This window comes from Panthera onca, chromosome C2 (assembly GCF_046562875.1).
Source record: "Panthera onca isolate mPanOnc1 chromosome C2, mPanOnc1 haplotype 2, whole genome shotgun sequence".
Lineage (NCBI taxonomy): Eukaryota > Metazoa > Chordata > Mammalia > Carnivora > Felidae > Panthera > Panthera onca.
In genome coordinates this window covers 47,657,629-47,684,076 of record NC_138347.1, presented here as the reverse complement: position 1 = coordinate 47,684,076, position 26,448 = coordinate 47,657,629, and the positions used below count along the sequence as shown (strand labels likewise).

At 37.9% G+C, this 26,448-nt stretch overlaps 2 protein-coding genes across 6 annotated transcripts in view; one reads left to right on the top strand and one right to left on the bottom strand.

Moving 5' to 3' along the window:
• Positions 1-26,448, bottom strand: part of CMSS1 (cms1 ribosomal small subunit homolog) — a 383,687-nt gene that overhangs the window by 304,405 nt on the left and 52,834 nt on the right. The gene's annotated exons all lie outside the window — the stretch shown is intronic.
• Positions 1-26,448, top strand: part of FILIP1L (filamin A interacting protein 1 like) — a 305,075-nt gene that overhangs the window by 231,719 nt on the left and 46,908 nt on the right. The window contains exon 1 of one of the 3 annotated variants that reach the window (XM_060640835.3): positions 19,583-19,725. The exons of 1 other annotated variant lie outside the window; for it this stretch is intronic. The gene's annotated coding sequence lies outside the window, so the exon portion shown is untranslated. Of the gene's footprint in view, positions 1-19,582; positions 19,726-22,956; positions 25,854-26,448 lie in introns of those variants that run through there. One more of the 3 variants, XM_060640836.3, reaches the window with a different exon arrangement.

Sequence of the window (26,448 nt, the reverse complement as noted above, 5' to 3'; positions counted from 1 at the left end):
AAGAATTAAGAATAAAATATATTAAGTTTAACCCTTCTGGCCACATAAAATACATATAGGCATTCTCTGGGTTATGAACACCTGACTTGTGAATGTTACCTCTCTATAAAAAGCCAGCCCACATTCTGCTCAAAAGGATGACACCTGGAGGGCAAAAGTATTTGCAGAGCTACTTAATTTTCTTCAGGCTAGTTGGCCAAGGGCTGCCATGGATATGGCAGGGAGGTATTCACCTGGAATCCAAAGTGGGAACCTGGAACACATTTGCTAATAAATATCATGTTTTATGTAAAACATAGGCTCCCGGCTAGTTTACAAAAAGTTAGCTACACATTAGAGTTTAAAATACAGTTTAAACTCTACACATTTGCACGAATATTGTTCTCCCCTGCATGCTGTAATAGTCACAGTATGTATAAATCTTGTGAGCTATGATATTACTGTTCTACAATATCACCATACCACTGCAGCTACCTAAATACAGATTTTTGGCTTTATTATGGATTTAGTAAGCTTCCATGTGCTAGTGTAGGATTCAACTCTCTACTTAGTAACACTGTTTCTCTGGGGAAATATTTTACAAATGAAAGTCTTTTTGCAAAATGGGGGAACCTCCTACATTCTGAAGATTTAAAGTACGGTATTCACTTTTTGCTGGAAGAATGTAAATTGCCCTAAGATCTATCTAAATTCAGCATTATCACGTTTCTTCCATGAGCAAAAGAAACCATAAGCAACAGACTTTAAAAGCATAAAAAACAAATAACAAGAAATGGTTATTCATGGAATGAGAACAGGACACCAACACACAAGAGTAATGTGACCTGTGAAAATCTGCCATACCCCACTGCCCCCACCTCCATGCCCTATTCAGACCTGACACCAGACTAGTTCCTTCTTGACTGTACTTACTTAGCATCCACAACAGAGGAGCAAATGGGGCAGAACTTTACCTCAACTGTTAAGTGCCACCTTCTCTCATACCTTTCCAGATGTAGAATTTCTTCTTCTGCATGGAAAGGGTACTTTATGCACTTTGTATAATTCACTTAGTTTTTAACCAGCTATCTCCTCTCCCATATTAACACCTCTCCAACCAACCCGAGGTATAAATTCCTTGAAGCATGGGATCTGTCCCCTTATTTTCAACCATATAGCACAAAACTTTGAATATAACTACAGAGAGGAAAGGAACTAAGTTTACTTAAGACCATTATATGCTGGTTCTATGTTAAATGGCTTTCTTCCCATCAAATATGTCTCATTTAATGTAGTAGGTACTTAATAAATGAATGCTGAATGTCTAGTCACCCAGCTTCAATAAAAAGAAAGCTATAAAGAAGTTAATAGAAACATTTATGGATTGGGCAAAGAGGGAGTCAGAATTTTTACCTTCAAAATGCCTTTGGGGTTGGTGGTGAAATCTAATTTTATTTTAAAGTATCTATGTATTCTATAAAGGGCTGTTGGTAAATAAAAATCGTTTTCAATTATCACAGAACTCTACTTCTATTTAAGTATAAATCAGTTATCTATAAAGAGTAAAGGATTCCACATAGAGATTAAAGCAGTTGGCGGTTACTGTACAAAGACAGCCAACTCTGATAATTTCACTAAAAGAATTGGCTATCTGCTTTCATCAAACAAACTACATAATTCTTAAATGTCTATTATGATAGAAAAAAAAATCCTAAAACCTCATACCTTAGAAAGCTAAGATCTAGTCTTCGATTGAGAGAAGGCTTGAAATTCTACAAAATGTACAGTATTTTTGAGTTTACCAAACTCATCTTAGTTTTGAAGATTAATAAATTCAAAAATACCTAGATTCCAAAATATCGTTACTGGAGATGGAGATAAGTGAAAGCAAAAGATGAGTCCTGATAGTCCCCAGATTTCCTCATAGGAACACCCTGAGAGAACAGATACACAGATCCTGCATTCATCTAAGCAAGGCATTGCCAGTTCTAGGCCACAGTCACTATTGCAGCCCTACACTTCTTCTTTGGGAACAGCCTGCAGGCTTTGTTGTTATGAAAGCTGACCAAGTCAAGAGACACAAAGACCTGAGGGCTGTACACCTATTCACCCTATTGTTAAAAATGTTCAAGTCATTCCCTCTTGAAAATCATCTTCAGGACCTCATTCGCCCAACTCCTAGTTGAAGATAAAGCAACTGCAATACAGTTCTAAGGTGCGCGCGCGCGCACACACACACACACACACACACACACACACACACGTAATGTAACAAACACTTGTACACACATACACACACTCACATTTATCTAATTACTGAACAAAGGTGATGAATAAAAACACGTGAACAGAAATAATGGTTTCTGTGATATTTACAACAAATTTAGTCACCAAATCACATCAAAAAAAGCCATGATCTGACAATAAAATATGGTAACATCCCAATAAACAACCTTAGGCAGGTGACTTGTTTCTTCCAACTAGAAAGTTTAGGCTTTAGCAAATTCAGTAAAAAACTGCCAGCAGAACACTTAATAACATTTCTTTCCATTGAATCTCTTCAGATTTGTTACTACTTTGATTCTATTCTAAAACTAATTTCCATTTTCTCAGGCTAAAGGAATGATAGTGAATTAAGAGCAAGAACAGTCTGGGGAGAATGCAAATAAGTAAGCTATTACATGAACTTCTAAGTCAGAACTGTATATATGAAACATGAGCTAGTAGGTCAGCATAATGATTAATTTCATCATTACTTATAGCTAAGATTCTTTTTTTATGTTTATTTGTTTTGACAGAGAGAGAGTGTGTGTGTGCACATGGGGGAAGGGCAGAGAGAGAGAGAGAGAGAGAGAGAGAGGGAGACAATCCCAAGTAGGCTCCACACTGCCAGTGCAGAGCCCCATGAGGGGCTAAATCCTATGAAGATCCCATGTGAGATCATGACCTGAGCCAAAATCAAGAGTCGGGCGCTCAACCAACTGAGCCATCCCAGGCGCTCCATATAACTGAGATTCTTAAGTAGCACTAACACCATATCCTCAAAGTTCATGAACCATTACATTAACCCTAAAATTAGAGATATAATGTTCTTCACATTAGCTAAATAATTTTCCACATGTAGTATTAATGGAGTCAATAGAGTTAAAGAGATCTAAATTCACTTTGTCAAACAGATTTAATATTCTATGAGAACAGAACAAATTTAGCCCACAGAAAAATGCTATATTATGTCCAAAGAAAAAGATCAACAAATGACACAATATTAACATTCACTTCTTTTTAAATTTTATTTATTTCTTTTGAGATAGAGATAGAAATAGAGAGGGAGAGGGGGAGAGAGAGGGAGAGAGAGAGGGAAAGAAAGACAGGGAGGGAGGCAGGGAGGGAGAGGGAGAGGGAGAGAGAGAGAGAGAGAGAGAGGGAGAGGGAGGGAGGGGCAGAGAGAGAGAGAAAGAGAGGGGAGGGGCAGAGAGAGAGGGCAGTGGGAATGGTTATGAGCAGTTTTCTGGCTCCTTAGGAGAACCCAGAAGAGATGGTCCCTATTCTACCTCTAGGTGATGCATGTGGATCTATCTCTGGATGTGATGCCTGGAACTGCTAATGCCATTTTGCTACCAGGGTGATGATGAAGTCCCCTGGGGGAAAAGGCCAGAACTACAAAAGCCAGAGAAGCATAAGCAACATGGCATGTCTGGAGCCTGCCCAAGTTTGGATTTTTTGTTGTAAGATGATATATTTTGCCATTGTTTGAGCCAAAGGGAGTCCAGGTTTTCTGTTGACTGCAGCTGGAAGCATCCTAGCTAATATATCATTTCCTTTGGGTTACTCACATTCTAGACTACGTGGAGGACCTGGGGCACTATTTTCAGGATACTTCTCAATGGAGGCAAACAAAATCACCATATCTTCGGAGCTCTTCCAAGATGAAAAGCCATCTTACATTACATGTTATTCTATACCAAATTAGAGACTGTGAAAAGCTCCTGAATGTAAGATGGGCTACCTTCTTGAAAGTGGAATCATTCCCTAAGAATTATTTCCTTCTGAAGCACCTGGAATGAGACTTCAATAATATCTGATTTCTCACAGTTGTTCAGTAAAAGTATAGAGGAAGCTCCCTTTAACTCTCTAAGACTGCCTCTCTTTACACTGGGCTCTAATATGTGTTTGCCTAAACTAAGGAGTAATAACTGAAAAATCAAGAAAATAATTACATTTATATAAATGTAACTAATAAGTGCAAGTGGATCATAGCTATCCTAGACAGCAGACCTATGTTCCCATTAACAAACAGACCTAACAAAGACTAAAAGTTAAAAAGTTTTGCTAATAATTGAGCTTATATTTGAGACAATGTTTATATTATTTGACATCTGAAAATTGCTAGTAGCCGATTAGGACACTGAACAATGAATAGAAATGATGAGTTAAGCTAAAACTCCATTTCTTAGCATAAAGGAGCAAACAAGTGGCTCTAACATATTAATCTGAAATATTTCCTACACAGGTTGTTTTTCACTATTAGATTATATTGTGCTAATGTCCAATTTCAATGCTGAAACTGATTAGCTACTCTAAGCTCATCTCACTAAAAAAAACCTCTAAAACACCACCACTACCAAAAACAAACAAAAAACACATAAAGTGCTAAATGAATATATAAAATATTTTAAAATACACATCGTTGAGACAGCAAGTTACTAAGGAATGTTCAATGGTTAAAGACTAAATAAAAGTGAAAACCCAGCAAGTAAGGTGGCTACTGCTTTAGAACATTTTTTGAACTCTGTGAACTTATATATATTTTAGCATCAGAGGGCACAGAGGACAAAAGCCAGCATCCCCCCAACCCTACATAAAGCTGGATTGCAAAGAGCTAAACCATGAGTGTAAAGATGACTTAGAAACAAAATCAATCTCTAGGAACAGTAAGGAAAACTGTTTTCCTTGAACTATGGCATTTGGAGTAAGGGGAGAAATAAACTCCACAAAAAATTTATCATAACAAGACAGCCCAAATGAGAATTGGCAGCCCAAATTTGTACTAACTGGGTGGTCCAAAACCAAAAACCAAAAAAACCTGGGTCTAGAGATTCTGGGCTGAAAACATCTCCTGGCATCTGGCAAAATCAAACATAAGTCCTCTCTAGAGAAAGCAATCTGCAACCCAGGGTTCAAAGAATTCTCACATATAGAGTTCTAATATACAGGAGTTCATATTAAAAAATCTGAAAACAAACCAAAACATAATGCACACTGACTGATAGACAGAGAGGTGACAATGGAATCAGAGCTGCTGATATTTAAAGATCCCAGATATTTAAATTATCAGACAGCACATAAAACATACTCAATATGATAAAGGTAAAAAAGGAATTGACATTTCTTATTAAATCAGTAACAGACTATAAAAGGCCAAATCAGGAAAAAAGTGTAACTTTTAGAAATGAAAAATATAACTACATATCAGCAATGAGAATTGGTGAACTAGAAAAAAAATCTGAAGAAATTATAAAATGTAGCCTGAAGAACTAAAGAGATAAAAACAACTGAAAGAGCAATTAAGGGATATAAAGAACAGAGTAAGATGGTCTAACGTGTCTTAGTTTTAAAAGGTAAAGAAAGAAAAAAATATTCAGAAGCTATATTTGACAAGTTAATATCGGCTGACAATTTTCCAGAACTAAAGAAAGACCCCGAGTCCACAGATTCAGATTCTCAATGAAAGCCCAAAGGGACAAAAGAAAGCTATACTTAAGTGCATCACAATGAAATTGCAGAATATCAAAGATGAAGGGAAAATTAAAAAAACAGCCAGAAAGAATAGGAATGACTTGTAGATCAATGACTGACTTTTCAACACTAACATGAGAAGCCCGAAGTAAGAGGAATAATATCTTCAATGTCCTGACAAAACAGTATCAACCTAGAAGTCTATACTCAGTAAAAATCTTCCTAAGAACAAGGGTAAAGTAAAGACATTCAAATAAATAAAAAGAATGTGCAAAGAGCGGACGTCCACTAGAGGAACTTCAGAAGTAAGCATTATCTATTGAAGGAAAGTGATCCCAGAAGAAACTCTAGAATAAAAGAAGGAATGATGAGGAAAGAAAGTGGCAAACATGTTGGCACATCTAAACCAACATTGACTAAAAGAACAATTATAGATAATGGTAACATCTTGTGGAATTAAAAGAAACTAAAATATAAGAGACAACATAAGACAAATAATATGTAAATTGGGAGGGTGTACTCAAGAGTTAAAAATGTTCTGAAACCACTAAAGTTTTTGGAGGAGGATTAAAATACTGATCAGCTTTAGACTGCTAATTTAACTTGTGAGGTAGAATTTATAGGCCAATTAATTCCTAACACAACAGGAATAGTGTGTAACTTCCAAAATAGAGAGGGAGAAAATGAACAAAAATAAAATTCAAAAGAAACTAAGAAATGAAATATAGGGGCGCCTGGGTGGCGCAGTCGGTTAAGCGTCCGACTTCAGCCAGGTCACGATCTCGCGGTCCGTGAGTTCGAGCCCCGCGTCAGGCTCTGGGCTGATGGCTCGGAGCCTGGAGCCTGTTTCCGATTCTGTGTCTCCCTCTCTCTCTGCCCCTTCCCCGTTCATGCTCTGTCTCTCTCTGTCCCAAAAATAAATAAAAAACGTTGAAAAAAAAAAAAATTAAAAAAAAAAAAAAAAAAAAAAAGAAATGAAATATAACAACAATAGCAAAAAAAAAAAAAAATAGGTGGTTAAAAAATAGAACCATCAAATAAGATAGCAAAAGTAAATCCAAATACATCAATAATCACTGTAATATAAACTAAATGGTCATGTTAAAAGACAATGACTGTCAGACTGGATTGAAACAATTCTAACAATAATAATCCCCAGGTATGTTGTTTATAAGTGACTCACTAGAGTATAAGAATACAGTAAAGCCAAAAAGAGAAGGTTGGAAAAAAAATATCATCAGGCAACTACTAACCAAAAGAAAGGTTACACAGCTATGTTAATATGACACAGAAGGGACTTTAAGGTGGAAAGCATCTATGGAGTCATTACATAAAGGTGAAGAAATTCCATTTCTGAGAAATAGTTTGAACTTACATGCATATAAAAATACGGTCTCAAGTATGTGAAGCAAGAATTGACAGAAACACAAGGACAGACTAATCCATCATCACAGTGGAGGATTCTAACACACCTCTCGAAGCCATTCCTAAATCTAGAAGCCAAAAATCAGTAAGGTTACAGAAGATTTTAACAAAAAAGTAATAAGCAATCTTTATCTGTAGAGAACACTGCTCTTAACTCCTACAGAATATGCACTCTCTTCAAGCAGATAGGGAACTTGTATAAAAACTAAGCACAGGGGCGCCTGGGTGGCTTAGTCGGTTAAGCGGCCTACTTCAGCTCAGGTCACGATCTCACGGTCTGTGAGTCCGTGAGTTCGAGCCCCGCGTCGGGCTCTGGGCTGATGGCTCAGAGCCTGGAGCCTGCTTCCGATTCTGTGTCTCCCTCTCTCTCTGCCCCTCCCCCGTTCGTGCTCTGTCTCTCTCTGTCTCAAAAAGAAATAAACGTTAAAAAAAAATTAAAAAAAAAAAAACAAAAACAACAACAACAAAAAAAAACTAAGCACATAACCAAAACTAAGCATAAACCAAATCTTAACAAACTTCAAAAGGTAGATAACATACTGACTATATTTTCTGACTATACTGTAATCAATGTTAAAAAGATCTCTCCTTCTACCCAAAAATACATGTTTAAAAATTAAGAAGCAATTCTAGGGGTGCCTCAGTGGTTCAGTCTGTTAAGTGTCCGACTCGTGGTTTTGGCTCAGATCATCTCATGGTTGCAGAGACAGAGCCCTGCATCAGGCTCTGTGCTGATAGCATACAGCCTGCTTGGGATTCTCTCTCTCCCTTTCTCTCTGCCCACCCCCAACACATGCACGCATGCTCTCTCAAATAAATAAACTTAAAAAAATAAATAAAAAATAAATTAAAAATTTCCAGTAGAGGCTGCTCCATACCCTCAGCTCTCCCAAGATTGTACCTAAAAGAAGCATTAATATATGACAAGGTCGGAGCATTTCTTTTTTTTTTTTTTTTTTTTTTTTTTTTTTTTTTAATTTTTTTTTTTCAATGTTTTTTATTTATTTTTGGGACAGAGAGAGACAGAGCATGAATGGGGGAGGGGCAGAGAGAGAGGGAGACACAGAATCGGAAACAGGCTCCAGGCTCCGAGCCATCAGCCCAGAGCCTGACGCGGGGCTCGAACTCACGGACCGCGAGATCGTGACCTGGCTGAAGTCGGATGCTTAACCGACTGCGCCACCCAGGCGCCCCGATCGGAGCATTTCTAATTCTATTTATTATATATTTATATTTAATATTACACTTCAATACACAACTGAAAAAGAACAATGTCATGATTCACTTAAAATTGCTTCAATATATTACTCAACTGCTCAAAGCTGCCAATGGCAACTTATTGTCTACAACATTGTTAAAATCCAAACCACGCTGCTTGAATGATAAGACCCATGTACAGTCTGGGCCCACCCTATGTGACCACCCTCTCCTCCAGGGCTGCAATGTCTACCACCTGGCACAACTGCCTGTAGAGGGTCAGCACTGCTCAACAAGAGTCAATCAATGACTCCATTCCATCCAGGGTTCCTTTGCCATGCTACTCTTCTTCCTGGAATTCTTTAATTCCCCTTCAAGGTCCAGATGAACTTTAACTTCTGTTATGAAGACCTCCCAGATATTTATAGGCCTGATGCTTTTACAAAAATTTTTCCTTCACCAAACTCAGCATCCCAATTTAAACATTAATTGGTTTTTGGCTTTTGTTCATTTGTTTATCTACTCATCAAAATCTGGGTAGAGTCATACTTTATACTCTCTGCCTCCCCTGCCATGAACTCAGAATCGTAATACATAGACACAGAAGATGCTCAAAAAATAGTTGCTGAGTGTCTGTCTCTTCAAAGAACATAGAAGATGGAGTCTAGGCCTAACTCTTATATAAGTCATCACACACACACAGACACACACACAGACACACACACAGACACACACACACACACACACACACACACACACACACACACACCACACAGTATTCCCTTTGAATATTCCACTTCCCTCAACTAACAAGGGAAAAAATTGTATCTTTTTTACCCACTGAATTCCACTGCAATAAGAAAACATTATAAACATACGTGTTTCTTTCCCAGGGAATTTTAATAATATTTTCTCATTGTCACTACCTAATTGAAGAATACAAACCCTTTTATTCTCTCGAGAGCATGAAAAATTTTAAATGTTGTGCATGTAGAAGCCATGCATCAAAGTCAATCACCCTCCCACCCATCCTACTACTAATATAGTGGTATAAATGACTGCTGATAATCCTCACACACAAAAAGTGCTATTAGTTATTGAAGGTCCCCATGAGTAGATGAAAAGATACTGCTTTTAGCCTTTTGGAAGTAGATTCCCATTTCTAATCTAAACAGTTGAATTCCACTGTTTTTAATTTCCTCTTGTAATTGTTGGTGAGTGTACATATGAAAGCCTGCATATGTACTTGTGTAATGTGTATGTGTTTTAAGCAGAGAGGAGGGAAGACAGAAGAAGAGAGTTAGACATCTGTTCTGTAAGTTTTTAGTAAATGATAGCCATAGATAGAGGACAAATGGATAGGTAGATGGATGGATAAATGGATGGATGGATGGATGGATGGAGACTGTTTTTAACAAGAAGTCAGCAACTTTCAGAGGTGAAGTGACACATACACCACTTTCATATTTTGAGTCTATGATATATTAAAATAAGAAAGAAATGCCAAATGTAAGTTTATGAACTCATGTAAATTTTAAATCCTCGCATTTAACTAAGAACTCATAATTTCTGCAAAACAAAAAAAAAGGTAAGATGATGAAATGGGATTGAGTTACTCATAAGATAATAAGATTTACTTAAAAATTAATTTATAGCAAACTGTAAGTGGCATAGTGTAGTAGTGACACAAATTAGCAATCAATCATATAAGCTTGTACTTCCGTCTTATCAGAAAATATCAGCATTTGAATAAAAATCTCAGAGTCTAAATTTGAGGTCACTGAGAGTCAGCATCAGTGATTCTTCAGGTTTCCAGTGCTAATAAGTGGGTTGGGCCATAGACATTCTGGCATCACTAGGGTAGTAGCCATTCTGGGTAACTGAAAGTTGATTCTATGTGTTTCAAAAGCCAACTGGAGCAGTATTCATTGGAATTGATTATGTTTAAAAAGTAATCAGCACTTTTTTAAGTTACGATTTGGCAAGAAGCCACTGTTAGGCCACAGTTGACCGTTTGAGAAGGGATTTTCCTCTTGAAGTTTTTATTCCTCAAGTTCTTGGGCCGTCAAAGCAGTATCATGACAAAGTTTTTCCCATTTGCATGGTTTAATATACTCCAAGGGGAAATTTGCTTAGCAAATTTCAAGAGAATTAAAGAAATTTGAATAAATGAAAGTAAGAAAAGTTTCTGGTCAAGACTTAATCAGTATTCAGTTGATTTAAAAGTATAAGGACAGGGGCGCCTGGGTGGCTTAGTCAGTTAGGCGTCCGACTTCAGCTCAGGTCATGATCTCACGGTTCATGAGTTCAGGCCCCGCATTGGGCTCTGTGCTGGCAGCTCTGAGCCTGGAGCCTGCTTCGGATTCTGTGTCTCCCTCTCTCTCTGCTCCTCCCCACTCATGCTCTGTCTCTCTCTCTCTCTCAAAAATAAACACTAAAAAATAATTAAAAGAAAAAGTACAAGGGCAAAATCACTGTAAATAGCATCCCATAGCATCTTGCACACATATTTGCCTCAATGGAGCTATGCAATAAACGGCACATAAAATGAATCAAAAGCTAAAAGTCAATGAATGGAAGTAGTCAGGCAATGAATGATCATTACCTCTTTTTCCTGCTGGATTCAGAACACTCTCTTCCATTAATCCTCACTCCTTAGGTTGTGTGTGATATTGTGTTAGCCCTCATACCAAATCCCAAAAAGCAAGAAGGAGATTGGAAATATCAAGGCAGAGGGCAAGGAAGAGTGACTAGCACACAGTAGGCTCTCAATAAATGACAGCAATTCCTTTCCCTTCCTATCCCTTCCTGTTCCCTGGATCTTCTTTATATAAGTGGCATACCTGAGCTGTGAAACTTACATCAGAGGATTAAGAATATATTAAATAGGGGCGCCTGGGTGGCTCAGTCGGTTAAGCGGCCGACTTCGGCTCAGGTCATGATCTCACAGTCTGTGCGTTCGAGCCCCGCGTCGGGCTCTGTGCTGACAGCTCAGAGCCTGGAGCCTGCTTCCGATTCTGTGTCTCCCCCTCTCTCTGACCCTCCCCCGTTCATGCTCTGTCTCTCTCTGTCTCAAAATAAATAAATGTTAAAAAAAAAAAAAAAAAAAAGAATATATTAAATAGAAGTCTTATATATATGTCATAATCTAAAAAGATAAAGAACTTACAGATTCAGAAGTTGGCAGTAAATGAAAAAGTTTAAAACATGATGTGATAGGATTTTCAATGTGGTTTCTATGAATGTTATTGTTGTTTTAATACTTATAGTGCCATAAATAGAGAGGAAGGAAGGAAGGAAGGAAGGAAGGAAGGAAGGGCGGAAGGAAGGAAGGAAGGAAGGGCGGAAGGAAGGAAGGAAGGGCGGAAGGAAGGAAGGGAGGGTAGGAGGGAGGGAGGAAAGAGGAGCAGATAAGAGAAAAACTGTACAAAGCAGAAATACTTCAGAGTTCTATAGTAGAAAAGGCACCATATTCTGGCCTGAGCTCTGCCCCATCTGTGTATCCCTGAACAGAATACTGCACAGCTTACCCTGTAGTAATGTAAACTGTAAGATGAGGGAAGCAGATTCTCTCCAAGATCTATTCTCTATCATCACTTACAAAGTTATATGCCTCTACGTTTATCCCCTAAGTCCAAATCCTACTACAAAACACTGAATATTATTTCTACCAGAGGTTGCTGAAGTCTCTCTGCAACTCAAAACCTGGTGCCACTATTTACTAGCTCTGTGATCTTGGACAGGTTACTTAATCTCTCTGTTCCTCAGTTGTGTTTCCCACAGGGTCATTATGTGGATCGAAGTTGATATTATATGTAAAGCATATATTACATGGCATCCATTAAACATTAAATGTGTCGTCCATTATTGTTGTTATTGTAACAAAGATGTAATATAAACAAAACCAGCATAGGATAGAAAGGATTAACCTGTATTACAGAAGCAGTACATGATGAAAATACATAGGTATGTAGTTGATCAGTAGGAGGCTGGTGATCAGTAAGCACAATGACATAGCAGTCTGATGTGGTTACCTGAAATGCTAAGAAAATTTATGTTTACACACACATACAAAAGACTTTACAAAGTCTGTAAAGGGGAAGATAATCCTGATATACTGAAGTAATTTGTTCATTCTGAGCACAAACGCTTAGAAACAGGGTATGAAAAGGCTCAAATTATAAAAATACAAATAGTTTAAGATTCAGAACAAGCTGTCTTCAAATATTTAAAAAACTGTCATGTCAAAGCAATGTATTTATTCAATATAACTCCCTAGAAAGACCAGGAATAGCCAGTAGAAGTGAGAGGAAGGCAGTTTTCAGTTTGGAATGGAATGGACTTGTTGGGGAGTAAAAAATCCCTGGAGCTATTCAGCACTAACTAATGACAACAGCATTTCTCATGTACTGAATGAGCATTTGGCAAGCATGCAAGACAACGGTGTTAAATGATAGAACAGAATTAATATTAAAAGTTCAGATTGCTCCATTAAATTTTTGGCTGGAGTTGTCAATCCATGGCCTATCTTAGTGGCTTGATTCGATTACCAGCAATACAGAGATCTTCAATTTAAAATAAATGGAACAAAAATATTGCATTTTTCACCCATAAAGTGGATAACTAGTTCATTAATGCTTCAAATTATTTCTGTAGTTACTACAGACCTAGATAAATTATTCTAACTTTAATTATAATTTCAGATATATTCTTTCTGACAGTTCTAATGACATTATTTAATTAAGCCATTTTTGATTTTTCATGTTTCCGAAAAAGAGATATGCAGGCCCATAAAACATAGTGGCTGGGTCACCAATTTGCTTTTGACCTCAGGACAAGTCCTTTCACTTCTCTGAGGTCCAATTATCTCATCTATTTAAAAAGGGGGAACAAGGGATGGCAATAAATAGAGTAGATATTTTGTAAGGTCTTTTATACTCTAAAATGTGATTTAATGAAATGATCACTCTTCAAAATAAAACTCAAAGCACATTTCTTAATTTGTTCATCATTTTTCCCAGTGAAGACATCTTTAATTATAATATAGGGAATTGAAGCATTTAGTCTGTAACACCACCACTGACTGCTCTATGAGACAGTTTTATGCTGTCCTTCTGGGGTTTGGAAGAAGTTATTTGACTGAGGGAGGGGATTTTACAACTGGAAGCCATCTTCACATCAAGCAATAATTAACTGTAAATAAAGGACAATGCAGAATTGAGGACAGTAGGGAGATTACAGGATGTCTCTTTCATAAATCTAATCTTAGAATGAACCATTTACTCTACTTCCTAAACACTTTATTTCCTCAGGCCTTCTAGACCCATTTCAGTGAGTTTATACGATTAAAAGTTTATCCTGTTTTTCTATAATTGAGTTTCCAATGATAAAAGAAAACACATAAAGTGACTTACCCAGCTGTTTTTTACCCTTAGCCAACTATTCCAATGACATCCTAAACTATACCAATGACTTCCAACTAATAAAACCTGTTCAACTGTACTTTGAACCCAGAGATCTTTCTCTACAAATATTTAGCCTGAAATCAAAGTCCACAACTATATTCTGTTGACTATTTTCTTTAAAAATGCACTACTTAAAAAAGATATGGGGTAAAACTTTTTGACAAGGTCTCTTTAAAGAGGGACTGGACAAAGCACTGAGAACAATCTGTACTGGCAAGGGACAAAAAAGATGACCTAATAGGTCTTTTCTGTCTCTAATTTCTGTGATTCGAGGATTTTTTTACTCTTGCAGTAATACTTGTGAGTTCAACAGTTTCTCAAAACTATTATTAGTTACCAAGGAAACACAAACTGTTTGCAGAAATAAATAAGCAAATGAACTGGACCTAAATAGCAGGCTTTTCCAGCTTCCCATTTAATAATCTTATGGTGGTGTCATCTTATCAATTCTTCTTTCTCCTCAAGTCATTCTGCTCACCTATCGGCACGCTCACTGGAGTCCCAAAACCAACTCATAGTATCCTACGTAAACCAAGAACAGGAGGTCCCTGGATCAACAGGAGATTATCTCTTAAATGTAGACTTTGTTGTTTCACTTGTTGAAGAACAAAAACTATAGCACTGTCAGTGGGACAGCAGGTAGTGGTTGGTTTTACGAGTATCATTTCTAGAGAAAGTATGCAAATATATGCTTTTAAATGACCCACTATCTACAGAAAAGCAATGAACATGATTAAAATATATAAATAACGATAAAAAGACACAATACACACATATGGCCCACAGTGTAAAAACAAAGATGTTTTACAAATGTTTATAAAAAGACTAAAAGGAAACATAGAGTGGTTGACTCTTGAACAATGTGGGGATCAAGGGCACCAAGCCCTGTGCAGTCAAAAATCTGTGTACAAATTTGCCTCCCCCCCAAAAAAACTACTTATAATTTGCTGTTGAACAGAGGCCTTACTAATAATATAATTAACACATATTTTGTATATGTATTATATACTGTATTCTTACAATAAAGTATGCTAGAGAAAAAATATTAAGAAAATCAATAGAATAATACGTTTATAGGACTACACTGTAAAAAGTCTGCATATAAGTAGACCTATGCAGTTCAAACCTGTGTTTAAGGGTCAACTGTACATCAAATTGTTAATAGTTGGCAGTATTCATGTGGTATGACTAGATGTAAAATGTCTTTCTAGTTTTCTGCATTTTCCAAATTATCATGGGCACTGAACTGTTTTAAAATTAATTTTTAAAGCCACAGAAAATCATGTTACTAACAGGCTTCCCATTCCCTAACATTACTACTGTATTACCACTGACATTGTTGCTATAATCAGCCTGAGTTTGCTTTCAAGGGTATAAATCCCTGTTATAAAATCAAAGTCAGCTAAAGTATGAACAGGAATAGTTGAAGAGCCTCTGGAAACTTCAAGGACTATGGAGGACAGGAGATCTGGGTTGCAGATAAGAATGAGAGGGTCTCTCTGTAAATCCAGGTTCACTGTAGCCCACTATTTGTGAAGGGCCACAGGCACACAGTGCAAGTGCTTGCTGCCTGGGGATGTGGTATATTTTTTGTGGGCACTTATGTGTACAGAACTAGTCAAAAGACACCTGGGGAATAGGAAGAAGAGGGAAAGGAACAGGTCAGTTAGAAAACTAATTGTTCAGGGTGGTTGGTTGGCTCAGTGGATAGAATGTGCAGCTCTGATCTCAGGGTTGTGATTTCAAGCCCCATGATGGGCATGGAGCATACTGAAAAAGTAAAATGCTATTTAAAAAAAAAAAAGAAGAAGAAGAAGAAGAAGAAGAAGAAGAAGAAGAAGGAGAAGAAGAAAGAAAACTGATTGTTCTTGGCATGGAGAGAAGGTGCTTTTGCCCTCAAACTTCCCTTCTGGCTTTACATTCTATAGCTGCCCACTTGTGGTGCTCAACCCATTCCTCTGAGGTTGTACAGCAGCAGAGGAGAGATCAGCACCAGATACATGGCAGGCTAGCCCAATGCTCAGAGACAAAGCTGCTTTGCAAGAAGCCTGACAGTGAGGTGTCAGAATGTTCCCTGAGATAGAAATACTTTAGTGCCAAAGGGTCACACTCTGGCCAATCCAACTGCAGCCTAATGCAATGTAAAACCACAGAACTCTGCCTCCATCTCATGCCATCCTGGATCTGTCTCCACTATACTCAGCTTCTCAACAGAACAATGCCTGTGATAAGAATTGTTGTTTTTCTTTGTATGTTACAATGTTTCCATGTATACTATTTTATAGAGGAGGCAAAAGAGCAAACATTATCACATTCAAAGTTAATGTTACCATCCCACAGATTCCAACAGTGCAGTGACCCCTTAACTGATGAAAGAAGCAGTAATGAAAATTGTGGGCAGCTGTAAGAAAGGTGCATTATGAATACTGCTTCTCTTGCACTTATTTGGATGACTAGAAGACTTCACCAGTCACAAGTAGAAACAAAGGCAGGGAGACAAGACATGAAAGAAAGTAAGAGTAGTGATTTCACAAAGAGAAACTGGATTTGACATGCTTAGTAACACATTAATGGTATTTTTAAACATTTGTGGACATTGCTAATAACATCGGTTGCCGTGGTCACTGTATTAAACTCCTGGCATTAGCTTGAACCAGGGGAAATTGCTGATACTGAACTGTTTTTGACTATCTAACAAGGTGATTCATACAGTTCAACTGAATTGATACATCCTAGTTTCCACCCTTGCTGCCTACAAACCCCTCTTCCTCATTAGAAAGCAATTAGATCGGTAGAAAAATTCCTTAGTACCCTTTCCAAATCACAACTTAAAGCTACTGCTGATTTAGATCATAAATTTAAATTACTTATTATAGAAATGCCTTTAATTTGTAGCTATACTTATTTGTAGGAAATTTTGCCTTATAAAATGAGAAGGGTCATACAGCAACTGGGCAGGAAATTTTTCAGTAAAAAAAGTAAAAGTTTTCTTAGCCAAGACTGAGGCACCGTGCTCACAACACTATTCTTTTGATAATGAATACACGTCAGAAGCCAAGAAAACAAAAACTACATCTCAAAGAGAATGTTCATAGGAAAGGAGAGGGAAATAAAAGTCTACTTGTCGATTCATGTGGCCAGTGGAGTACATTACTAATGGCTGGCTGGAGTTAGCAATACAAGACCCAGGGTTCTCGAATCAGTTTGATAAAGATACCCTCCTACTCAAGACCCTGGACTTTCATCTGTAGCGAAATGTCATAATATTCTGATTTTATTAGAACAAGACTTGTCAACATCCTCGAAAATGTTGTCTTAATAAATATGCAAATCTATGATGTTTCCAATGTGAATGACTTCCCTAGGGTTATTCAGTGCATAATTAGGGTGGTTCTGGTGGGGAGGGGGGGGGGCTGCAAAGGTCAGTTTTGGTTTTCCTAGTTTAACATTCAGTCTGGAAACATAGAAACTTCTCAGTTAAATCTGAACACTTCTTTACCAACACTTCTGAGAGATTCTGAGCAAACCATTAAGAGGAGACTAAGGCTGTATATATAAACACTGGTTCAAATCTCCTCATTTGTTACCTTAATAGCCGTCTGACTTTGGTCAAGCCATTTTACTCTTCCAAATGTGTTTCTTCATCTGAAAAGTATGAATAATACCACCTTACGATGTGTTATGCAAATAAAATGATGGAGTGCATGTAGAACACTAAGCATGGTGGCTAGCATGAACTAAAAGCACAACAAATGTTATTATTGGTTCCTGAAGAGAATGGGTCTACACCATGATCTCAGCCAGAATGCTGAGTCATAGCTGGGTCAGAGATCACTGCTTCAGAAAGTAACAGGGCACCAGGCAAGGCACACAAAGAGGAGAAGTCCTGATCCTCTCTTCTCTGGCTTCATAACCAGAGGCAAGTCTTATATCCACTTAACTTCTCTGTTCTTCAGCTACTGCAGCTAAAGAAAAGGAGGAAATAATGCTGACAGATTTTATAGGGGAAGTGGGAAGTCAAAAATATGAAAATAAATGCAAAACATGAGTATAAAAAATGTGGCAAGGAAATAAAAGATGGTGTCCAATGTTAGGAAACCTCTGTACCTATGAGGGGAAAGGGGGCAAAATCGGTTACAAAAATGCTGGCTTTGGGTAAAGATCTTTTATGTTAGTAGTCTGCAACTGAGATTCAGGTGTTTATGCGACTTTCACAGCAGTCATTTTATCTCATTTGAAATAAATCAAATCTAGCATAAAAGTCTCAAAAACATGGTTAATAAGTACAAGGCAAGCACAGGAGACTAAAAAGATTCAAATACACTCCACAACTATAAGGTCGAGTAACAAAACTCACAAACCAATATCTAAAATGTTAATATGAAAATACAAATCAAATATTGAATTTTAAGCTCAGCTGAAGGGTATGGTCATTAGCTTCTTAAAACAGTATATATAAAAAGCAGGAGTAGTTTAACAGGCTTCTCTGTAGGCAGAGTGATCTAGAAGAACTATTAAAGTGAGCCCACAGTTTAACAAAGATGACACACATTCTGTGCCCTGTATCTTTTTTCACCGTTTTCACTAACTATACATTCTATGCAACCAGGCATTCTCTACTCCAAACTAAGGAAAAGATACAAGCTATTTTCATTACTCCTGTTTGACAATTCTATAGACATATGTATGTCATAACAGGAAACAATCCTATTTTACTGTTTATTTAAAAAGAGTTAAATAGACTCAAAATTTTACTCAATTCATTTGAAGCTTGCAAATAAGACAGCCACATCCCTAATTTACTTAGCAGATTCATATAATTGGCTAGGACTTTCAGAGATTACTTCTCTTATTGATGTGCAAAATAATTGGGAACATAATTCTCATTTCCCAGAAAAAGAATTTATAAAAGTAAAATCTGCCCCACACTAGGTAACATGCTTAATTCGGTCATATTTGGTCAGTTTCTTTTTTCTTCTCTTGTCTTTGTTTGCTGGTGGCAGGGAACAAATGGCTTAAAACTTGTTCTAAAGTTCTATTTTTATACTTTGTCTTGAAAGTGCAGCACAACACATTTATCTTTACTTTTAATAAATATTTTTCTCTGCCAAATAAACTGATTAGTTTTAACTACTTTCGTTAAACACAGGCATGCAGAAATGAGGAACTAGGAGGTTCTTTCAGGAAAAACACTGAAAAAAAAAAAGATTTCATCTGGCCTTCCCATCATCACTTCAAGAATTGTTTGGTAGTTACATCATCAGGAAATAAAATACTATCCTCTGAGGACCCCTACTCTTTACAAAAAGGAAGGAGAAGGTTTGAAGTCTCAATCACCTCGGGATGTCTCAAAAAAAAAAAAAAAAAAAAAACCAACAAAACTTCTGGCTCCCTCTCCTACCTCCCCCCAGCAACCAAAAAACAAATGTAACAAAAATGTATTTACAAAAGTTTAAATAAGAATAACAGGATGTGCATTTAAGAATCTGAGGCAATAACAGAAGCTTTAGAGCCCCGGAGGGAGAAAAGTTACTAACGGATCGACCATGACCCCCAATGACTTGGTTAGCCAGGCAGGAGGGCGCCGGCGTCCCGGGCCCGCCGCCCATTCCCCTCCTCGGGGAGCCGGGGACCGACAGTCCGTTCACACGGTCGGAGCGTCAGCGGAGCTGAGGCGCATTGCTGCCGCGCCGCCGCCGCCGCCGCTGCGGATCTGGTTGTCACCGGCGCCCCCGCCGCCCGCGCCGCACATGCGAAGCGCCTTATAAGGCAGCGCAGTGACGTAACGCCCTTAGGCCGGGCGCGCTCGGCGCCCCGCTCGCATTGTTCGGGCGACTCCCGGAGCGCGCACAGCCCGCTCGCAGCGCCGCCAGACAGCGGCCCCCGCCCGGCCCCCCGCCCGGCCCCGGCGCAGGCAGCTCAGGTAAGCCCGGGAGAGCCGCTCCGCTCCAGCAAGGGGCACTGCTGTCAGACAGCCAGGCTGACTGTAGGTGGCTTTTAAAGTTACCAGCATCACGAACTGCAGACAGGTTTCGAAAAGCGCGTCCAATGAACTCTGGGTTCAAAACCTTTTAAAACTCACACAAAACTTAGAAAGTTTACTCACACGGAGAAAACGGATTTCAGATTTGATTTTAAATGAGGAGAGCTGGGGAATGACTATATATTACATTCTCCAAGCGAGCCGCACACCGAATCCTGCCTGTATGGAGAAATCTTTGGGAATGGGGGCGGGGGCGGGAGGGGGGAGGGAGTATATTGTAATACCACAACTCTATCTCCTGATCTTCTCTCTCCTCGGACTTAAATTCCCTTATGTCTGACAAGAGCAGAGTGCGAAACACTGCCACATGGTAGTGATTTATTAGTGCCGTTTCTCACCCCCTCCCCTTTGTGAATCTTCATACAAAACACCAGAAAATCCCTGTTAGAAATATAGCTTGTAATTAGGAGGACTCTAACTTAAAAAGTTGAGCTTTTTAAGCTTCAAAAAAATCTTACGAGCAAAAGCATATGGCAGTCTGTGTCAGACGTAACTCATAATTTTGAGTTCCAACTTTTTACTTCAACTCCAGTAAATGGATAAGTGACAAACTGAAAAAGATAACGCTAGCTTCTCTAGAGTAATATTTTTGGACACAGTTTGTTGTGTTATGTAGAAACACTAATTTAAAAGGTAAAGCCTATAGAAGAATTTTGTCAATCAGTGGCATTTTGAACTTACATCTGAACCCTGAATAGGTTATTGCTATAAATGAACTTTTACCATCTGATAATTGAACACCTGGATGAAAATCACATTTCAGAATAAAAATTAGCAGAAGAATTAAAAAATAAAATACACCATGTCACATTTAAAACACTGGAATAGGAAATTAAAAAATCATGTATCACTCAAACTGTATTTGGTCTGAACATACATTGTAAAATAAAACTTAAGAAATGTCTGACAATTATTTTTCTTTTTAAATAGCATCTATATTTTATTTATCATTTGAAACAGCATTTGTTTATATGCCCCAGATTGGGGATTTATCTTTGTTTCTAGTAATTCCTGTGGTTGAGTATTTTAAAGCATATAATATTGGTGCCTACTACTTTTGCTTCATAGTTCTGTTTAGTTTGCTAATTTTGTTTGCAGCAATGCAAGATTTTGGTTTTAGTATTCTAAAAGAAAAATTATATGTTATTTGGTTTGAAGATAGGCTATATGAACTGCAGGTTAGTACTGAAAAGTAGGATTTCTCCAAAACTATTATTTTAAATCTAGGGAAGCCTACCATAAGAAAGAGGGGCCAACACCCAGGTCATTGTGGAGAAGTACAAAATATGCACAGAAAAGTTGTTTATTTCATATAGGCTGTAATTGGAAACGGAAAAATTCTTCCTTTGGTAAAAAGGTATTCCACTCTTCTGAATCTGATAGAGGAGGAGGGAAACAGAAACCATCAATTACTGTTTCAGCTATACCCAAAGTGCCATCTGTACCATAAACTATAGCTCATCTGTTGAAAATCATAACCTCTATTAAATCTCTAACAGCTGTGTTTCCCAGGGTCTGCATTTTATTTTATTATTATTATTATTTTTTTTTTTTTACAAAAGGCAAGCACCACTTTTTACTCTGTAAATGACACACTCCAATATTCCACACTTTTTTTCCATTTACTAACTATAAAGCATCGTTCAAAAACAAATCATCCATTGAGACCCCTTTTAAAACTGAAAGTTAAACAAGATTTGTTGTAGATACATTATCACACAGTGGACTCTCTGAATGAGCATTTATTAGTCCTGGGGACACTCTATATGATGGAAAAAATGTTTTAGATAGATGGAATATAAATTTTTGCATTTCCAAATAAAGCACATACAAATTTTATGCTTAATAAATTAATTTGCCTTTTATGGCAATTGACCTTAAATGTGAAGCACTTGTATTTTTGTTATATTTTCCTAATGCTGTGAGGGAATCTATAGAAAGAGGCAATATGAAAACACAAACCAAGCTTGAACTTTATTTTCAAGTCTACTTGCAATTCCCATAAATTTGCCTTCTCAAAAGGCTGTGCACTTTGTTTTAGGTTTCTCTGTCTCGCCTTCCTCCCCCCAAAAATGACTTTGGTAATAAATGGATTTTGAGGTAAAAAGTGAAAATGGAGCACCAAGAATAAAATTCCATTTTCTTCTTAAGTCATGTTCTGTCCATATCTAATGCTTCAGAGCAAAGTGAATGCTTTTACAAGGTGAACAGAGAAAAAAATACAGCCTCCTATTTGAGGGGAAAAGGAAGGCGGGAGCAGGAAGAGGACTGTTTATAAAAGACTGGATATTGTGGCATAATATGTGATGTAAACCAATATTGGTCTCAACCTGCTTCATGTACTGAAATCTGTTGTTCACACAGCCAGTCATTATCTCTGAAAAATTTAACACATCCTACCTTATCCTCTTGGGAGTATCATTAATTTTAACTTTTTTTAAAAGTTTATTTAATTTGTTTTTGACTATGGATGTAGCTTCAATTTAATCTGATTGTTTAGTTTCTGTAAATTATGTTTTAAGTAAGGATTTAAAGATGAAGGGACACTGCATATGCAGCCAGCATCACACACTTTCAAAGAAACTTTTCTGTGGCTGCTTCTGCCATCACTACAGTATTTATGGGCCCACCAACCCCATCACTTATGTTTAATATGTGCTGGGTCAGTTTCTACTTTGAATGTTAGATGCACTAATTCCTAGCAGATCATCACCAACACTGTTGTAAGCCCTCCTGCATCCTTCTTTTTCTTAAAAAGCAGAGTTAAAATTATCTCTCCCCTGACTTTCTTCTATTCTGACATTACCTCTGACTGGAAAAGCTGAGAAAAACAAAAGTGGGAAGGCTCTCCAAGGAAAGTCCCTTGGTTCTTTTTCAGATATGGAGAAGCATTCCCTTTTCATGCTGTTTCTCTCAGAAGCTTGAGCACACTAAGATACGACAGCAGCAATTTTAATTCTGAGCCCAAGAACATAATAACACATTAGCAGTGTTCTTTCTCCACTTAGACCATCCTCACATTCCTATTCCCTATTGGTTCCAAAATAAGATTAACTCTTAAAGACACTATTATTTTTTAACGACAAGCTTGAGGAATTGGGGGGGGGGGGGCGGTATGTGGATAAGAAGGTATGTAGAGCCATAGGTATGTAAGTGTACCATTAAGGCAGGTAAAGGTGTAGCCAGACATACACTCACCTTCTTGTTTTTGTCTGTAACTACGGATTCTAGCCTAAAGGACAGTTTTATCAGTAAAAGAGATCACATCTTACATCAGAATAGCAAACACACAACTCCATAGATGGGAATTTGAGAAGAAACTTGATCATAAGTTTTTTCATATGAACAATGGGATGCCCTAGGCCCCAGAGAAGCGCGCTCTCTCTCTCTCTCTCTCTCTCTCTCTCTCTCTCTCTGGCAAGGAATATCCACAGAGCTTTATAGCTAGAAGAGGCCTTGGAGGCCATCTGATCCAAATGCCTCACCTTACAGAAGAAACTGAAGTTCACAGCGTGACTTGGCTCAGAGACACAAAATTACTCAGAGGCAGAGCCAGGGCCCCCTGCATTCTTGGGCTATAGCTTTTGGTTTCCCCTTAAATTAGTGCTAGGAAGAGATGAAGGCAGAAGCCCCAGAAGAAGCCCTGGCACTAGAGGTGTTAATTTGGATACAAAATCCATTAAAAAAGAAAACAGAAAGGTTCAAAGTTCTTGTTAATGAGTATAAGTAGTAAGAAGGCAAGGCAAAGGAGGGAGGTAAAAACCAATAGAGTTAAACCAGGCTACTACAATGGAGGGGGGTGATAAAAGAAAGACAAAGGAAACAAATAATAACTGTACTTAAAGGTCTTCTGGGTGGCAAAGCTCACTCTGCTTAAAAGTTGAGTGGTTCCCTAGGAAGAATGTATATATGCTCTATGTCAAAGACATTTAGGTCTGAACCTCTAATTTGACAACTGACTTCTTCTCAGCATCTTCCAACGAAGCATTCTACACTCTCCAGACCTCCCTAGCTAGCAGGGTCCCATTCAAAACTCACAATGACCCAATATCTTTAAAACAACTGAGAACTTCCCTGAAAACTGCAGAGGAAGTAACTAATGAAGGCTGTGAGCTCCTGGTGATACTTACCCTGCTTTACTTCCCTTCACACAGTGCACTGCTACATGACACTAAATTACACATTAGCGGCTTATTTGTTTATTGTCTTTCTCCTGGACTATAAACTCCCTGAGGGTCAATTTTGCAACCAACTTTATTCCTAGTGCCTGGCAAAGTACCTCGCTATAGTTAGTAAGCATGTCCCTGGGACAAGAAGGGTGCTGAATAAATGTACCAACAAATAAATTACAACCTAGAAGCTCCTTACTTGGTAAGAAAACTATGGGCTAGGAAAGGCCCCTTCTTTGAGATTCTGTTCAGGAGCCCAAAACAAATCTCTGCCACTATCTGAAGTAACCACATTGAACTGATACAAGCACAAAAACCAGAAAACAAATCAGGCTCAGATGAAATCAATGCAGTAAAATGTACTTCGTACTACACAGTATGGGGCATGGAATGGGTGGGAAACAAAATATGGATGAGCAGAATGTAGTGGTTTTTGTCTTTAAGGAAGTGTAGGTACCTTTGTTTTTCCTAATCTCTGTGCCTCATATGAAGACCTAGAAGATGCAGTCATTGGACCCAAACAGCTTGTCCTTGCCATAAAGAGAAACCAGCAGATTGCCTTTTCCTAAGCATACACTTTGACTCTCAAGTTTCTATGGGTCATTCAGTGCATCTGCCAGGTTTTACAGAAAAGGAGTGAATTTTCTATAGTTTCAGTTAGGTAATTCCAATGTCAATCATTGAAGCCAGCCTAGGGCTTGTAACTCAGCAGCAAACATTTACTTAATATCTTCCAGGCACTGTGCTAAGCACCAGGCAGGCCAGCAACTAAGTTCTCTACACACTATACGATGTCATTAACCCAGCTACACCTACTAAAACTGATTGGCACCATATTGGTGACAGTGACTAAGATCACCAGCAGCTCTTGCACAATGGCCCTGTCTCTGCTCTTTTTTTAATGGACTGATAAAGCAATATAGGTAAAACAGGTCAGCATACATAAAAATTAAGCGAAGGTAAACAGTGTGGGGCTGTTTAACAAAAAAACCCAACTAACCAGAATATAGTTATAATCTCCAAGCTTCCTTGCTTACTTACTAATAACACTAAGTTGGCATGGACAAATAGTGTTTATCTCAACAGTACAACTAATTAGTAGGAATAAAGGTTCATAAATCCAAGTTCCATTCTTCTTGTCTCTACCATCTATTCCCTGGGTAAGCCTCCTATAGCCTTGGCTTCCACATACCTAACAAAAAAAAAAAAAAAAAAAAAAAAACCCAAAAAAAGAAACACTGTCATCCACCACAAGCATCTTTCAATACTGGGGAAGGACAGAATAATGAGCAGTAACCCTTGAGGGTAGGTACACCGATCAAGCAGAACTGAAGACTATATAAAAATAAAAGCTACTGATCATATCATTACAGAAAAATTAGCTTAAGAGAATGAAAGGGATGTGAGGAAAAAGTCTCTTAAGCACAGAGAAAAGATTAACAACTATAGTACTGGAGCCTGTGAGAACTCCAGATCACTGTACCAAGTACAGCCTCAAAGATGAGGTCAGCCCTTCAAGATGGGCGGAGCAGACAGAAGCAAATCTGCCAGATTTACTGTATCTCATGGCCCACCAGGGTTGGAACAAAAGTTTAAAGGTGAACTAAGTTTTTCTCCCTCTTTTTAAAATTCTTTTTTAAGTGAACCAAAACAGAAAACAAATCTCTGAGCAGAAATCATAAAAGGAATGTGAAACATTCATCACATTTGGGTTGACAAGACTTAAGTGACTGCTGCTGTTACATCTGAAGAAAAGGAAGGAGCTGCTTAGCCTAGAAGCTTGAGAAGAGCAGGAGAAAGTTCCTTCTTGCTAAAGACAAAGGGCCACACAGTGAGATGGTAAGCAAGTCCCTTAGCCTTAGTTTGTTAGTCTGTCAATTTGAAATGGCAGAGGAGGTAAATCACTCTGGAGTCTTGTGAAAAGTAATCCTTTGCTGCTAAAGGAAAGATTATCTATTCTTTAAAAATAATATTGATTCACTTATTATCAAGATAGTTAGACACTCATATTATTACAAGAAATACATTATGTTTGAAGTTGCATATTATCCTTCAGGTTTTCATACAACTGGATACATGGGGCAGGCAGATCTTTCAGATAAAGGTGAGAACAATTTTGTTAAGTGATTTGGCATTCCACTCATCTCCACTAGAATTATGCCTTGCAAGATTCTTCTTAAAATTCCATAAAATTCACTGGGCTGGTAAAGATGCAAAGAATCAGAGGCAAGGTTAAGATTCTATGGTGGAACTTCCCTCATCTGGACTTTATTTAAATTTGTCTTCAGGTGCATTCCTCATTTCACTAAAGGTTTGTCCCTCCTCAGAAATGACAGAAACAAGAGGAACAAAACTTTACTTCTTCTTCTGCTTTAATAATAAGAGCAAATCCTGAGATCTTTAGGTATTATTCAGCCCAGGAGGGAGTTATGCT